This window comes from Lucilia cuprina, chromosome X (genome assembly GCF_022045245.1).
Source record: "Lucilia cuprina isolate Lc7/37 chromosome X, ASM2204524v1, whole genome shotgun sequence".
In the NCBI taxonomy this organism is placed as follows: domain Eukaryota; kingdom Metazoa; phylum Arthropoda; class Insecta; order Diptera; family Calliphoridae; genus Lucilia; species Lucilia cuprina.
In genome coordinates, this window is record NC_060949.1 from 482,811 (window position 1) to 494,912 (window position 12,102).

A 12,102-nucleotide genomic window follows, 5' to 3' on the forward strand; every position below is an offset into this window, starting at 1 on the left:
ATCTGGGGTCCTCTAAAAACTGATTTCAACAGACAGACGGACAGACAGACAGACAGACGGACATGGCTTAATCGACTCCGCTATCTATAAGGATCCAGAATATATATATACTCTATAGGGTCGGAAAATTATATTATAGAAATTACAAACGGAATGACAAACTTATATATAACCTTCTCACGAAGGTGAAAAAATACACCTTTTCCGGAATGTTGTGATCTTAATGAAATGCAATGACTTTTTCTGTCTATTTTTTGTTACATTTTTAATGCTAAAGATCGTGATATATACTTCTTATATTATATGAGAATTTTTTAGTTAAATTTTTAATCAAAAATTTATTTTTATTTAAAAATTCTACAATGTTTAACTAACTTTACAATTACGTAAAATAAAAATCTGTAATCAATTTAATTTATTATCAAAAATCGATTTTCATCTAAAGCCTAAAATCGGTTGTAGATCCGTATATAATACTCCCATCACTTATATTTTCCACCGTAAAACTATTCTTATTTCAAAACCTGTAATCGGCTGTATATCCTCAAAAAAAAAAATATTTGAAAACAGAATCGGATGTAGTTTAGAAAATAGCATATGAACATTTTTTATCAAAATTATATTGTTGTGGATCCATATATAAGACTCGCATCACTTATATTTTCCACCGGAAATCTATTTTTACTTCAAAACCTGTAATCTGCTGTGTATCAGAAAATAACTTTTTTAAATCAGAATCGGATACAATTTCCTACCATTCCAAAACAGGGTAAATGATATATTCATATTACAATTTCACAAAAATTCGAATTTAAATCGGTTGTGGTTCCTTATATAACACTTAAATCTATCTAGAAAATCATTCTTATCTCCCCTTAAAATTTCCATTTATACAACTCTTTAAAAATTTACTTTAAATAACTCTTAATTCGAGAAAACAATAAAGATGCACAATCACTAATATTTTCCATAAAAATCGAGTTTTATATCAAAAATATAAAATATAAATTTATTGTTAAATCTAAATAACCATTAAAATCTGTGATCAGTTAAATATACCATGAAAAAATAATTTGAGCTGCCATTTTTTAAATGCAGCTCAAATCTAAAAAACCATGAAGATATGTATTTGACTACTCATTATAGTGTCCCGAAAGACAGCACTTTTGCAAATCTTATATTAATAAAAAAACTTTTAGAAAATTATCCACCAAAAATTCTGCACACCTTTTTCTGTATGTAGCGCCGTATTTATTGCAAGCTTTTTAAATTAAATTTGTATAAATGGATGTATTTGAGAAAGAATGGTGAGACAAAAACGGTGGTTTTACTCTTTAATGAACAACTGAAAATTGTTTGTCAAATTAAAAGTTGTTTTGTTTTCTCTGTCAAAATTCAAGGACTCTTCATATTTTCCTAGGACAGTAATTTTGTTCTTTTTAAAAATTTTGAAATCTTGCAATGAGCCAAAATTTTTCATGATTTTGTCCAAAATTTTTCATAATCGTTTCGGAGTTTCTTCAATTGCATGTAATTTTTCAAATAGCATGAAAATCGCTTGAAAAAGGCACCAAAGCCTTTTGCCTCTTTACACCAGGGGTACTAAAATTTAAAGTAAAGTGTGACCAAATTTAAATTGAAGAGTTCTTCAAATCTACTGCACGTGGAAAAATTAAAACAACTAATTTGAAAGTGTCCTTAGTTCCCTACCAGTGATTGAAAATGCTGATTTCAGTATAATTTCTCGAAGAGAGTTTCTGAAATTTGTCTATAAATTAGTCAAATTTTCCTAATTTAACCTCATTATAAATTTGTAAATGTTTAAAGGACTTTTTGGTCCAGAAACTGACTTTAAGTATTAAACAAAATGCGGAAAAATATAATAATTATTTTATCGTTATAAGCTAAATTCTGACATCTATTTAAAAAAGTATAGTCATTAAAGATAGAAAAATATTATTTTTAATTTTCGAAGAAACCCGGGCAACGCCAAGTACAGGCAGTTAGTTAGTTAAATATGGTTAAAACGTTTTTAGGAGCTGCACCCAATATGGGAGATATGACCAATTATAGACCGATAGTAAAAGATTCTTTAAGCTAAATTTCCGTACATAAAATCTATATTTCAGTCAAACAACAACGCTAAACGAAATAAAACACAAAATACACAAGGCATCTAAACCAACAGACATCTAAACATACATAACGAAGAATACTGAAAAACAAAAATAACAACGCAATGACGCCAACAGCATCCAAACCAAGGGTGCCTAAGCCCTACACGCTTGGTACTCTTTTGTTTTTGTAAATGCGCTTAGTTATAGACAGTGTGTTTTCTATACACTTATATGCGCTTACCACTAGCAATACGTTGTTGTTTTTCTTAACAGTATACAAGCAAGAGTAAAACAACAACACTTTCGTATTCATTGCTGGTAAACATTGACGAGACGTAGATTTATTACTATATATCTATCTGATATTCTAAAGCATTGGCGGCCAAACATGCCCGTGCGGGCAATGTGTTATTCTCACTTATACACACGCAATACTAATATTATCAGCAACAACAAAAACTATACACAAAACAAAAACAATTTAATTTAGTTGCCATTACAAATTAATGTATGAATACTTTTTATAGAAAGATCTATTAGACATACATATGTATGTATAATTATTTATTTTTATTTGTTCAAGCAATTAATCGCTTAAATTGTAACGATTAAACGATCGACTTTTAATCTGTGTATAACATGGGAAAAATTTTCAACGTAAAAACTGTTTTCCAAAAAAATGTGGAGTTTTTTAATTGTGCTAAAGCGCGTAAAAGATATGTTCAATTCACAATCAAGTTGTATATTGTACCTACAAAAGTATAGTAACAGTGATTGTGAACAGATCTTTGCAGTCATAAGTTTATGTTTTGAATGAAAAAAAAAAAAACAAGTAAGAGTGCTATATTCGGCTGTGCCGAATCTTATATACCCTTCACCATAGTGTATTTTAAACATCTTTTATAAATTTTAAAATTTTTCCCGACTACATTATTATTACATCAAAAGCTAAACAAAAAGAACAACAACGCTAAATGAAATAAAACACAAAATACACAAGGCATCTAAACCAACAGATACTATATACTATACTTTTAATTTAAATGGAATTCTGTTCTCTGCTGCCTTACCAACACAAATAAAACTATGATAGTCTATGGTAGTATGTGTGTGAGCAACACTGGTATACAAGCAAGAGTAAAACAACAACACTTTCGTATTCATTGCTGCACAGTGGGGCAGAATGGAAATTTTTTGGAAATAAATCTGGCATTTCTAAACGGCTGATTCGATCGGGATAAAATTTGGCGTGAGCGTAGCCAAGAAGTATTCGAGTTTAAGTTTTGAAGATGAACCCCGCAGATGTCCCAGGGACGGAGCTGTGGCGGCTCAAAGTAGGGTACCTACGACATGTAAAATTTTTAAACTCGTGCCATTTTTTGTTTTTCACCCAAATACAAAGATTTTTATATTTTCTGAAAGCGCCGACGAGATCTTGAAAAAACATGCTTGGACATACTACTTATCTCTTATAATATCCGAGTTATAGGCATTTAAAAATTTAGTGATACAAAATTTACCATACCTTGGTCCGCCTTTTTTTGAATACCGGGCGTAATTTTGGACCAAATGGACTCAATTTTAGTTAGACAACAAAATTTCCAATAACATACAAAAATTTCAGATCAATGTCATTTACAGATCCAAAAATATACGTTTTTTAATTTAAAAATTTAAAAAATTTGAGATTTTTGCCGTTTTTTGCCCAAAATGTGTCTTAACTCTTTTAATAATAAAATAACATTTTCTTTAAGAACATATAACAATTTTATAGTTTTCTAAAAGGTATCTTTACGCAGAACGCTTTGGCGTAAAACACTTGTCCTATTTTTTGAAAATGTTGCCACTTTGGGCGACATGTTCTAAAATCCCAAAGCTGGGATCAGAAAACTGAAAGCATTTTTGGAAACCTCAATATGTTTTCCATTTACTCCAAAAGTATTTTCCCAGCCCTGAAAGAAATGTGGACCCTATGGGCAAAAATGTAAAAAAAAAACATTTTTGGGATTTTCATTAACCCTTTTCAATTTTTTTGCATTTTCTTATTTGGAATGACAAATTTAACAAGCGTTGAAGATTTCATTGAGTTTTGTTCAAAAATAAAGGTTTTGTCATATGTTACATATTTGTTAAATTTCTAAAACTATGATTTATATCAAAATTTTAATAGGGTCGCAGATAGCTACAACAATTTAGTCCATATTTATCCCTTAATATCTTTTTTTAGTTAGATATGGAAATTCTCGACCCTTTACAAAAAATTTCAAGCCAATATCTCAATTACATTCAAAAATATGTTCATTTAAACCTGTGTCCTTTAAATTCATCTTTTTCATATTTTAGTATTAAATATGACAGAATCTTATATTTACCTATTTTCTATTTGTTTGCTTATCCTTATAATTGAAAGGTCCTATTATGCTTAAATTTTCAGAAATTTATAACTATTTTTTACCTAAATTTTTTCGACAGATCATTTCGTTCTATTTCGTTTATGATCATGTAGGTAAAAATATACAGGTAATGATAATTTCGATTCATTCACTAGAAAGAAATATCAATGACTGAATTACAGGTTATAGTAATATAGTCCTAAATGTTAATAGGTAGACAGTTCGTAATTTTTTACTTTGGGATACCTGTATCGGAAATGACAAGAACTGGTATATAAGTAAACTTCTCAGATTTTAAGTACCATATTTAATAAATCTACAATGAAGATTACATTAAAGTACGAAGAGTTGTGTTCCGTTTTATGGAGTGTATCTTCAAAAGGGCCAGAAAGAATTGAAGACATTTCAAATTATATAAAAACTACATATAGTAGAAAAAGACAAAACAGGCATATCAAAAATTTAAAACTTTTTAAAACTTTTTGATGTAAAAAGTAAGTCTGTGGATGGAAATCAAAAGAAATTTCGATTAAAATTTTGTAGTTGGATGGAAACTACTACGGAAATCTCAACTTACAACACATCAGCAGCATCGCCTTGCAAGTCATACGAAGACTTATGTTCAAGGTCAAAAAAAAAAGAGGGTCACACAAAAACTTTTTTCAATCTCAAATGAGGAAATTGCTGATACATTTAACGAAATGCTGAAAAAGGAAAAACAACCTATGGATGCCGTACATATTGCAACTATTCTTCCTAATGCATCACCAAAACGACTTAAGCGAATTGTGGAAAGTATACCAACTCCAACATCACAATCAAATTTTACTGAAGAGGAAGCAATAGCGCTTATGTTGGAACTGGGTCTCAGTCGAAATAAGTACCAAATATTAAGGAAAGCTCTGCATGAAAAAGGACACAATATATTACCATCATACAAGGCGATCCAGAAAAAAATCAAACTATCCTACCATTACCTATTGCTGTTAATGATGTGGAAGCTTGTATTGATATATCATCTTTGCGCGAAAACACAGAATCAAGAATTGTGTCAGACTTTTCAGAAGACCAACTAAGGAAAATTCATAACTGTGATGCTGTCTTAATGTGTAAGTGGGGATGTGACGGTTTATCAGCACTTCCAGAATACAAACAAGGTTGTGGAAGTCGGATATTAGCAGACTACAAAAGTGTATTTATGTCATCATTAGTGCCATTACGAATTCGTTCATATTCCTTAATCCATCATCGTCTAGCATCGGAAATTCATTTGAAGATATATGGATCAATACAACTCCGGGTTCAAAAAATTTTTGTAGACCCATTGGATTTGAATATATAAGGAGTCAAAGAAAACAACAAAAGATTTAGTGGAATATTTAAAAGATGAAATAAATGCACTGGAGCCCATTTGCATAAAAATAAAGGAATTCTCTATTAACGTATCATATCAGCTAAGCTTAACAATGATTGATGGAAAGGTCAGCAATACCATAACAGAAACTTCTTCCTTCTGGAGATGCTCAATATGTAATGAGAAAAAGTCGCAATTCTCAAATATAAACAAAAGCAGAAGTATTAATGAATTTCACCACTTCATGCCAGAATACGATTTTTGGATTACTTTTTACACATAGCATACGACCTCAAATATAGAAGTGTGCCAGAGAATCTTACTAAATCAACAAAAAATAATGAAGAATTAAGCGTTGTTGTTGTTCTTTTTGTTTAGCTTTTGATGTAATAATTATGTAGTCGGGAAAAATTTAAAATTTATAAAAGATGTTTAAAATACACTATGGTGAAGGGTATATAAGATTCGGCACAGCCGAATATAGCACTCTTACTTGTTTATTTTCACTTTGTTTTTATAAGGTTCATTGCTGTGTTCACCATTTATAATAGTGTTTTTGCAGTTTATCACTAAGAGAAACCTTTATGATAGATTTTTTTCTGATAAGTGGTTAAGAGAAACCGAAAAGAAAAACAAAATAACTCGCTACAATTGATTTTTATTTTGTAAACATTTTTGAAAAAATCTGCATATGATTTTTATTTTTAAAAGTAAAACAATAAATTGCAAGTGTAAATACACGATTAGGACACACATACAAACAAACTATCTTCAGAAATCATAGCAAACAACTACAATATAAGTAGATTTTTTTCTGATAAGTGGTTGAGAGAAACCGAAAAGAAAAACAAAATAACTCGCTACAATTGATTTTTATTTTGTAAACATTTTTGAAAAAATTTGCATATGATTTTTATTTTTAAAAGTAAAACAATAAATTGCAAGTGTAAATACACGATTAGGACACACATACAAACAAACTATCTTCAGAAATCATAGCAAACAAAAATGTAAATAGTGACTGAAACTGGTTTTATTTTTTTTTTTATAAAATAGAAATCTGAGACCAAATAACTGTGACATTTAATAGAAATTTAAGCAATTGCCTAATATAAAGATAATGTTTATTTTGATATTAATTGGTTGGAAATAACGTACTACATAATACTTATACACAATATCTATAGTCTAGTCTTTGTCTATACTATAGTAGAGTGCTTCAAGCTTGTATGAAGGAAAAAAATTATCCGACAGGCCGTCCCGCCTTCTGGAATTGTTCTATGGCTTGTCATGCAAAAATAAGACTTATCGAATAACGTTTACAGGTGCCGAAACGGCTCTGAAGTTTATAAGTGCATTTTCAAGGAGAAAACAATCGATTTTTTCAGTTTTTGCTCAAATTTGGCTATTTAGTAATAAATTTTGAAATATATTGTAAATGCATCGTAATGTGTACAGAATAGGTATTTTAGAAAGATATAAAACACAAAATTGCTTTAACACTTTTAAAGTTATTGCAAATTCCCCAGGCCATTAACGTGTCCGACAGCACATAAATTCAAAATGTGACAAAAAATGTACTTATTTTTGAGATGTATTCTAAAAGATAATATTCTTAAATATATATTAATAAATATTCAAATAATAGTTTTTGTCCGTACATGGTAACGCGAACTTGTTGTCAGCTATGGTCAAAAAGTTTGATTTTTTCAACTGCCGTTTCAAATCTCCAATTTTAGTTTTTTTGAAACTTTGTTAAACTAATTTTAAAATTTTTGGAAGATCTCATGGGGATATATGTGCAACAGATAAGTAAATAAAATAACTGTACCTGCTATTTGAACTCCGCGTATTTCGGAAAAATGGATTTTTTTTGTTAAACAAAGTATTTTCAGGATATTTAAGACCAGATAATATAAAATATATATTTCAAATTTTATTCAAATCCGACATTCTTAACCCATAAAATGCGGAGTTCAAAGGTCAAATCGTGCAAATAAATAATTTTTGACATGGTATACTGAGAATTCACAAATTTGAAATCCACATTTTATGGGTAAAGAATGTCCGAAAATATATTCCGATGGAATATATTTTATATCATCTTAAATACCCTGAAATATAGTTCAAATCGCAGCTACAGTAAAGCTGTAAGAATTATTGATCTAATTTTTTCACCGTTTTATTCACTTATCTGTTGTCCATAAATAACCATTAGATCTTCTAAATATTTGTATGGCCAAATTTAAGCAAAAACTACAAAAATAGATATTTTACCCTTGTAAATGCACTTGGAAAGTTCAGAGCCGTTGCGGCACCTGTTAACGTTATTCGATCAGCCTAACTTATAGCGTGACATAGTTTTACGACTATTATAGAGGGGGAGAACTCTAATACTATAGGCTATTCATTAATCTAGTTTTGTAATATTTGCCTAGTCTATTGTATAATATCTAGTTTATAGTATAGACATTAATTAAGAGATTTTTTAAATCACTATAAACGTTCAAACATGATTTTCGCTACATTGTCTATACTAAATAGCTACAACATTACAGCGCCGGCTCACCATCTGTCTCTTTTCCATTTGTTTAAAGTATTGAAATGAATTTTTTGTGGTAGATGAAAAACAATATTAAATGAAATTTTGGAATAAATAGAAGTTGTAGAAGTCCATATTTATTTAACAGTATTTTATGATATCATTATTATTTAAAACTATATTTAGAACTTAACGTTTATTTAGAATACAGCACTTCACTAAATTTAATATGTTTTTGAATTTAGCGATTACTTAACATGAATTAACTATTGTTTAAAATACAACCCTGTGAAAAGTCACACCAATATTTAAATTTAACGCATATTTTTAAATTTAATATACTTTATGAAATACAACCATGTAACTTTTTGTTTTACCTTATTTTGCAACTATGTTAATGTATAATGATTAGGGTTCTATAAATCGACTTTCAAACAATCGACTATTTGTCAAAAAAGTCGACAAATAGTCGACCATCGTCTATGAAAAAAATTCGACTTTTTTCATTAATTTTCGTAATTTCGTTAAAAATTAATTGATTGCGGGAAATTTCCCCGTTATTGTCTTTTAGTTCCTCAAACAAATTTGAATACTTCTTCGCCGAAATTTTTCGCAGCCACTTCTCTAATCTATCTCAGTTCTTTTGAACGGGGTCTAACAAAGCAGCAACAAGATGTATTCTGCAAATTTTGAATCTTTTCGGAAAATTTTCCATAGCAAAATTGTATAAGTTTAATGATTCTTAATTTGCTGTTTTAAAATTTTCTTCAAGAACATCAGTTATATTTTCAAAAAATACAACGTTATAAGATATTGTAGGGTACTTCCGTCCTTGTAGGTGTGTTGTTGCTTTTTCAAACACTTCCAAAATTTTCTCCATGGGGTTGAGTGCCAAGTCAGGTTAGCCTATATCAACTAGTGCTATGTCTTCGACTTTTTCTTTTTGAGTAAAATTCCGGAACATATAACAATGTGTTCCGCCGGGTATCATTAGAGTTTTTTAAAGTTCCCAGTTAAGTTGTGGCGGTCGGCATTTCAATAGTTGGTTTTATTGATTTCATATATGAAACCAGGCTGTTCCACTATGTTAAATGGTCGCAAATCTTTGCAACACATTTAAACAAACAGTCGTGCATTTGCAAATTTATGTTTGGATGAATTTGGATTGTCAATAAGACTTCTTTTCCCAGATATAATGGAAGTTGTCTTTTTAGTTGACAATTCAGACAACCTAGATGTGAGATTCACATCGTGTGCGTTTCTCAAATTACTGCTGAAGTTGGATGTAGAGGTGGAAACTCCAAAGCTAAAACTTTTTAGCATCAAATATTTTTGTTAAGAGTTTGCATTTCAAAATTCAACAGAAACGGCTACAATTAATTCTTAAACTTACACTTCAAGACATACTGGAGTTGCTTTAAAGCACAATTTGCACATATAATATTTATTTAAAACAACTTTCTTGTTTACTACTATTTGCCCGAAGTATCCCCAAACATGGTTTCATTTTTTATGTCGTCTTTTGTATTAAGTATGTTTTGCTACTTAACAATATCCGATTCCACTCCACATATGTCTATTTCTACTTCGGAGCTGGAATCAGATTTAGTTTAAATCTCGTTATTTCCATCGCTAGTTTTTAAAGAAGTAATTTTTCTGTTTTCTGTCGTTTTTAGCATTTTTTTTAAATCAAAGACACAATTTATTTTATGTTGCCAAACTTATTAATACTTAAAAGTATTGCCATACTAAATAAATATAAGAAATATGAATAAAGGTAAAAACAAACCCATATATATTTAGTATTTCCAATTATATATTTTAAAAATATGTTTACTAAGACCTGGTTCACACTAGGAAATATATTTTGGGAAACTTTCCTAGTGTGAATCAGGTCTAAATAGAATAAAAGTCACTCAACAAAAAGAGCGTAACACAAAAAATTCTCCCTTACAGACCGTGTGCAGACAAAAAATTGAGTTTTTACCAATATTATTAGGTACTTTATCTAGCAACAAATTGAAATCGCTGCAATAGAAGTATTTTCAGTGCTTTATTTGGCAACATAATCAAATTAATTTAGCTAAGTGCATGCCAAATTCTTTTTCATTTTCATATATGGGAGAGTATTTTCATTTTAACAAACTACTTTACAAACTAAAAGAGAGAGTAAGCATTTTAAAAACAATATTAAGAATTAATAAATTGATTAATAATAACAATTTAAAGAAAAAATTATGGAATTAAAAATGCAATATTTTAACATTTTATTCTAAAAACATTTCAAGTTTTAGAGGGTATCATATTGGACCAATGCAGGTTGCAATTTTGAAGATATTTCAATGAAATTTGGTGCATGATATTCCATTGCCCCAGGGACGAACCATATTGAAAATGTTTATTTCACCTGGCTTTTTGTTTGTGTAAATAATTTTTTGTTTTGTGTAAATAATTTCACAGTGATACACTAAAAAATGCAGAGGTTCTCGTGTACTTTTGTCATATCGCGACTCATCACTACTTATATCTCTAGACTTTTTGATTTTTACGCAAATATACTATTTCACATCCCTTAATTAAAAATTCCCTATACTATAATTTGTTGATTATATTTGTTTTGACCATATCTCCGATTCTTATAGTCCTATTTTACTGGTTTTAAACAGCTAAATTCTTAAAAGCATATTTAATTTAGCTAGTTTTGATTTGGATTCCCGAGATTTATGGAGCCTTCAAAAAAACTAATTTTAAAAAACAGACGGACAGACATTCGGTGCGTGAACTTTTCTCACAACCGAGAAAAATAATGGCGTAGTTTCTTAGATTTTTTAATGATCTATTCGATTATGCTATGCCAACTTGCATATATGTAACAAATGTCAATAGTTCTATCCCTAATATACATATCGTCCCAGTTTTATTTATTAGTACTATGGCGATACTCTAGAAAAATATGCCTCTTCGCGTTCGTTTACTAATATATTTAATAAGTATTTTGGAAAATTACTCAATTGTTCAACTCACAATTGATGTTGTAGCGTTGTATGTCAGCAGCTGCTACAATAGTCATAACAATGTTGTTTGTATTTTCTATGCAAAAGCTCTATACAACTCATACGGCAATTTTTCATATGTTTTTCGAATGTTGTAAGAAATTTTAGTGTTGCCAATTGTTTATTTCAACATAAAAACACTGAAATCAAAAGCAAACAACTGTTTACAAAAACGAAAAAAAAAACTAAAATTTTATTAAAAACAGTTTATTTATTAGCTTTAATACAGGTTATAGTAATATAGTTCTAAATGTTAATAGGTAGACAGTTCGTAATTTTTTACTTTGGAATACCTGTATCGGAAATGACAAATGGTATATAAGTAAACTTCTCAGATTTTAAGTACCATATTTAATAAAACAAAACAGCCATATCAAAAATTGAAAACTTTTTAAAACTTTTTGATGTAAATAGTAAGTCTGTGGATGGAAATCAAAAGAAATTTCGATTAAAATTTTGTAGTTGGATGGAAACTACTACGGAAATCTCAACTTACAACACATCAGCAGGAGCGCCTTGCAAGTCATACGACTTTTGTTCAAGGTCAAAAAAAAAGAGGGTCACACAAAAACTTTTTTCAATCTCAAATGAGGAAATTGCTGATACATTTAACGAAATGCTGAAAAAGGAAAACCAACCTATG